A 6,860-nucleotide genomic window follows, 5' to 3' on the forward strand; every position below is an offset into this window, starting at 1 on the left:
TAGGCCTAACATAACCCCAAACCTACCCCTAATCAGAGCCCTAAACCTAGCTTTAAACCTAACCTAAACCTAACATTAGCCCTAATTGTAACCATAACTCTAGCCTTAAACTGATCTCTAACTCTATCCATTACTGTAACCATAACTCTAACCATAATGATAACCCTAGACAAAAACCTAACCCTATCCTGAATCCTAACACTTCCATTATCCTAAACATAACCTGAATCCTAAACCTAACCCTATCATTACCCTAAACCTAATCCTAAAACTAATTCAAGCCCAAACTTGAAACCTTAACCTATCCCAAACCCTAACCCAGACCTTGACCCTAATAATACCCCTAGCTCTAAACTTGAGCATAACCCAACACCTGACCCTTAGCCTAGACTTAGCCATAAACCTAACCCTAAAACTATCTTTAACCATAATTCTGGACCTGAAATTAGCTGTAGCCATAATCCTAGCCCTAACACTAAAAACACACTTAGCCCTCATCCTAGCCCTAAACCTAGCCTTAATCATAACCCTAAATCTAGCCCTACACGTTACCCTAATTCTAACCTTCATCCTACCTCTAAACCTAGCTATAATGTCATCCTTTACACTAAATTTAAACCAAACCCTAACCCTAACCTTAGGCTTAAGCTAAACACAAAACCTAGCCCTAATCCTAGCCCTAATTTAGCTCTATCTCTAACCCTATCCTAACAGTAGCCCTAAGACTAACTCTAACTCTTGCCCTAGCCCTTTCCCTAGTTCTATCCCTATCCGCTACTGTAAACCTAACACTAGCCCTAACACTTGCCCTAAAATTTGTCCCAGCTCTAACCCTAACTCTAAATCTAACCTTAAACCTAAGCCTAAGCCCAAAACTAACACTAGCAATAAACCTAATGCTAATCATAAAGCTAGCCCTAACCCTAATCGTGAATCAAAACTGAAAAATAGCCCTAACCCTAAACCCTAACTTAAAACAAACACTAGCACTACACCTAGACCTAAACCTAGCCCTAATTAAAGTCCTAAGCCTCACCTTAAAAGTAATCCTCACCCTGACTCATATACTAACACTCAGCCTAGCTCTAAACACTGCCCTAAACTCAAACCGAACACTAACATTAACAATGACCCTAATTCGAGTCTTAACGCTAACCATAAAACTAACCCTGGCCCTGACTCCTATCTAAACAATAACCGTAGATATAAATGTCACCCTAACATTAAACCTAACCCTAGCAATCAAACTACCCCTAACCCTAACCCTAATGGTAACCCTAGTTCTTACATTAGCTGTTACCCTAATCCTAGCCCTAAACCTAACACAAAAACTAGCCCTAAACCGAGCCCTAAACCTAGTTTTAACTCTAATTCTAACCCTAACCATAGCCCTAACCCTAGATCTAAATCAATCCCTTACCCTAAGCGAAACCCTAAACCTAAGAGTAAACCTAGACCTATCCCTAGTCCTTAGACTAACTAAAACCTTATCCCTATTAATACTCCTAACCATAGACTTCATTTTAGCTCTAACACTATCCAAAACCCTAACCCTAATCCTGACCCTTACTCTGACCCTAACACTAAACCTAGGTCTAACCCTAGTCCTAGTCATAGCTCAGAACATAACCCTTACACTAAACATAACCCTAAATCCTAGTTATAACCCTCACCTTAACCCTAACACAAGGCCATGATCCTATTCCTAGACCTAATTTTAAACCTAACTCTCAGCCTAGCCCTAATCATAGCTCAGAACCTAACCCTTATGCTAAACATAACCCTAAACCTAATCCTAGTTCTAACCCTCACCTTAAACCTAACACAAGACCTAATCCTAACCATAACCTTAGCCCTAAACTTAACTCTAACTGTATCCATTACCCTAAAAATAACCCTTAACATAATGCTAACCCTAGGCTTAACCCTAACCCTATTGCTTTCCCCAAACCTACCAATTACCCTAAACATACCCTGAACCCTAATCCTTACCCAATAATTACACTAACCCTAACCTTAATGCAAATTCGAGCCCTAACCTAACCTCAAACCTAAACCAAACCCTAACACTGACCGTGACTCTAATAATTCCCCTAGCTATAAACCTGACTCTTACTCTATGTAACACTTACACTAGACCTAGCCATAAACCTAATCCTAAAACTATTCCTAACCTAACACTAGCACTAATCCTAACCTTAACCATAGCCCTAACCATAGCTCTAATTATATCCACTAACCTAACCCTAGCCCTAACGCTAGCTCTAATACTATCCATTACCCTAACCATAATCCAAACCCTAATGCTAACCCTAGGCTTAACCCTAACCCTAACAAAATTCCTAAACTTATCCATTACCCTAAAACTAACCTGAACCCTAATACTAAGTCTATTCAATACCCTAACCCTAACTCTAACCCTAATGCTAATTTGAGCCCTAAACCTAAACCTTAACTTAAACAACACCTTAAGCAATACACTGACCCTAATAATACAGATAGCTGTAAACTTGACCCTTACCCTAAATCTCTTACACTAGACCTAACCATAAACATAACCCGAAACCCATCCCTAACTGTAACCCTGGACCTGACATTAGCCCTAGCCCTAATCCTAGCCCTAACCCTAATACAAACACTAGCTCTCATCCTAGCCCACAACCTAGCCTTAATCATAACCTAACCCTAATTCTAACCCTTTTTCTAGTCCTAAATCTAGTTATAACCCTATCACTTACCCTAAACCTAACCCAAACCCTAAACCTCACACTAACCCTAGGCCTAACCTTAACCCTAGGACTAACTCTAACACTAAACCTAGCCCTAATCATTAACCTAACCCTAACCCTAGCTTTAAGACTAATTATGAATCTCACCCTATCCCTAGCTCTAATTCTAACCCTATCACTTACCGAACCTTATTCCTAGCCCTAAGCCTGGAATAACCTTAGCCCTAACATTACACCTAGCCCTAACCGTATATCTAAACCTAACTCTAAATCTAACCATAATTCTACACCTAACCTAACCCTAATACTAAACCTAACTAGGTTAGGCTAAACCTAACCCTAATACTATCTCTAACCCTACAGCTAATCCTAAAACTGTCCCTAACCATTGGTTTAGCCCTAAAACAAAAATGAGCCATAACACTAACCCTAAACTTTTACCTCAACCAAACTCTAATCTTACATCTAGCCCTAAGCCTAGCCCTATTTCGAGTCCTAATCTTTACCCTAAAACTACCCCTGAATCTGTCTCTGACATTAACACTAAACCTACCTCTAAACATCACCCTAAACCTAAACCTTAACCTAACACTAGACCTAGTCTTAACCCTAATTCTAATCATATCCCTAGATCATACATTAGCTGTAACCTTAAAACTAATGCTAAGAAAAACCTAGCCCAAATCTGAGACCTAAACCTAGCTTTCACCTTAACCCTAAACCAAACACTAGCCCTCACCATAACCCAAACACTAGCTATAACCCTAGCTCTATCCATACCCTTCACTCTAGCCAAACCCCAACCTTAATGCTAACCCTAGTCCTAAAACTAATCCTTAGTCTAACTCAAACCCTAACCATATTACCAATCCTAAACTTAACCCTCATTCTTGTTATAACCATAGCCCAAATCCTAACCCTAATTCTGACCCTTATTCTGACCCTGAACCTAAACCAAATCCTAACACTATACCTACCCATAACCCCATATCTAAACCTAAACCTAACACTAACCCTAGATTAAACCTAATCCTAAATCTAGCCATATCCTTAACAAAGACCTAAACAAAAACCTAGCCCTAGCTTTAATGATAACCCTTAACCTAAGCCAAACAATAACCTTACCTCTAGACCCAACCAATCCTAATTCTGGCTCTAGCCCTAACCCTAACCCTAATCCAAACACAGACCCTGACACTAACACTAACCTTAGCTATAAAACTGACCCTAATGGAAACCTAAACCTAAACCTAACACTAGACTGTAAACATAACCCTTACATTACCATAGCACTAAAACTAGCTCAAAACCTAACACAAAACCTAGCCCTAATCCTAGGCCTAAATCTAGCCCAAAGTGTAACCCTAACCCTAACCTAACCTTATCCCTTACCCTAAGCCTAACCCTCATGTTAACCCTAACCCTCAACTTTGAGTTAACCCTAGATAAAACCCAAAACCGAACCCTAAACATAAACCTAGCCCTATCCCTAAACCCAATCCTAATCCTAGCCCTAATAATAATGTCAACACTAGCCCTAATACTATCTCTAAAATTATCCATTACACTAAAACGAAACTTGACCCTAAGGATAACCCTAGCTCTAATCCTAATATAAACCTAATCCTAGACCTAACCCTAAACCTAACCCTCACCATAGACTTAATCCTAGATAAAACTCTAACCCTTACTCTAACACTAACCCTGAACCTAAAACTATCCCTACCCCTAATTTGACATCTAACCCTATCAATTAACCTAACTCTAAAAATAACCTTAGCCCTAAACCTAACACTAACCCTAACCTTAATCATAAATCTAACCCTACACATAATCCTAAACCTAACCCTCACCTTAGCTCTAACCCGAGCTCAAAACTTAACATGTACCCTAAACCTAACCCAAAACCTAGCCCCAGCCCTAGCCCTAACCATAACCCTAACTCTAGCCCTAATCCTATCCAAAACCTTATCCCTAACCCTAGCTCTAATGCTATTCATTACCCTAACAATAACCCTAACCCAAATGCTAACTCTAGGCCTAACCCTTACCCTCTCTCTAACCCTAACCCTACCAATTACCCTAATCTTAACCTGAATCCTAAACCTAAACCTATCCATAAACCTAACATTAATTCTAACCCTAACACTAATTTGAGACCTAACCCTAATAATTAACCTAACACAAACCCAGAACCTGACCCTGACCATTAAAATACACCTTACCCTAAACCTAACTTTAGTCTTAGCCATGAACCTAACCATATAACTATCCCTAGCTGTAACCCTAAACCTGATATTATCACTATCCTTAAAACTTGCCCTAACCCTAACACAAACCCTAGCCCTCATCCTAACTCCAAATCTAGCCTTAATCCTAACACAAACCTAACCCTATACCTAAACGTAATTCTAATTATTGCCCTAGCCCTAAACCTAGATATAACCCCATCCCTTCTCCTAAACGTAACCCTCAACTTAATCATAAACATAGCACTAATCCTAGGCCTAACCCTAACACCAATCCTAGACATATTGCTAGCTAGCCCTAATTTAGCCCTAAACTTAACCCTAACCTTAGCCTTAAGACTAACTCTATCACCCTAGCATTATACCTAGTTCTAACCCTATCCCTTACCATAACCCAAACACTACACCTAACCTTAGCCATAACCCTAGCCATAGCCCTAACCCTAGAATTAACCATAACTCTAAATGTACCCCTAAACCTAAACTCACCCTATCACTAGGAATAACACTAACATTAATTGTAAAATTACACTTAACTTTAGCCTTATCCCTAAAACATAATGAGCCATAGCACTAACCCTAACCCTTAACCTAAACCAAATCCTAACCTTACCTCTAGCCCTAAGCCTACCCCTAATTCGAGTCCTATACCTAATCCTGAAACTAACACTGACCCTGACTCTGAACCTAAGAGTAACCCTAGCTCAAAACTCACCCTGAACTTAACCTAACCATAAAACTAGACTTAGACCTAACCATAACTATAAAATTAGCCTGAATCATAACCCTAGTTATTACATTAGCTGTATCCCTAACACTAGCCCTAATGTAACCCAAAATCTAGCCCTAATGCGAGCCCCAACTCTAGCTTTAACCCTAACTCTAAACCTAAACCAAGTCCTAACCCTTACCCTAAACCAAAGCCTAACTTTAATCCTTGCACTAACCCTAAATCTAACACTAACCCTAACACCAACACTAACCATAACCCTAGCCCTAACCCTACCTCTAACCCTATCCATTACTCTGACACTAACCCTAATCCTAATCCTAACCCTAATGCTAAACCTCAACCTAACCATAACACATTCGCTAACCCTAACTTATCCATTACCCTAAACATAACCCTAACCCTAAACCTAACCAAACACTCAACCTAGATGTAATACTAACCCTAAAACTAGCCCTAAATGTAACCCTAGTTCTTACATTAGCCATAGTCCGAAAGCTAACACCAAACCTAGCCTAGCCCTAATCCAAGCTCTAACCCTAGCTTTAAACCTAACACTAAACCTAACCCTAGCCCTAACTCTAACCCTAACCTTAGCCCTAACACTAGTGCTAACCCTATTCCTTACTATATGCCAAACTCTAACCCTAAAGCTACCCTAGTTCTAAACCTAATTCTTAGCCTAACCCAAAATCTAACTCTATTACTAGTTCTAACCCTAATTCTCAATCTAGATCTATCACTATCCCATAACCTAACCCTAACCCTGACCCTTATTCTGACCCAAACACTAACCATAGGTCTAAATCTGACCCTAAACCTAAACTGACCCCTAACATTAGCACTACCTGTAGCCTTATAACTAAACTTTACCCTAACACTAGACCTAGACCTACACTTAATCCTTTATCTAGTGATAACTCTAGGCCTAGCCCTAAACAAAATCTTAGTCCTAGCCCTAATAATAACCCTTAACCAAACTCAAACATTAACCCTACCACTAGACCAAACCCTAGTCCTAATGCTGGCCATAACAATAAACCTAACCCTAAACCAAACACTGACCCTTACCCTAACACAAACCCTAGCTCTAAACCTTGTCCTAACAAAAAACATAACCCTAACACTAGACCTAGCCATATCACTAACCCT

This window comes from Marmota monax, unplaced genomic scaffold (assembly GCF_021218885.2).
Source record: "Marmota monax isolate L192 unplaced genomic scaffold, Marmota_monax_Labrador192_F-V1.1 WCK01_AAM20220418_F8-fsc00363, whole genome shotgun sequence".
Taxonomy (NCBI): domain Eukaryota; kingdom Metazoa; phylum Chordata; class Mammalia; order Rodentia; family Sciuridae; genus Marmota; species Marmota monax.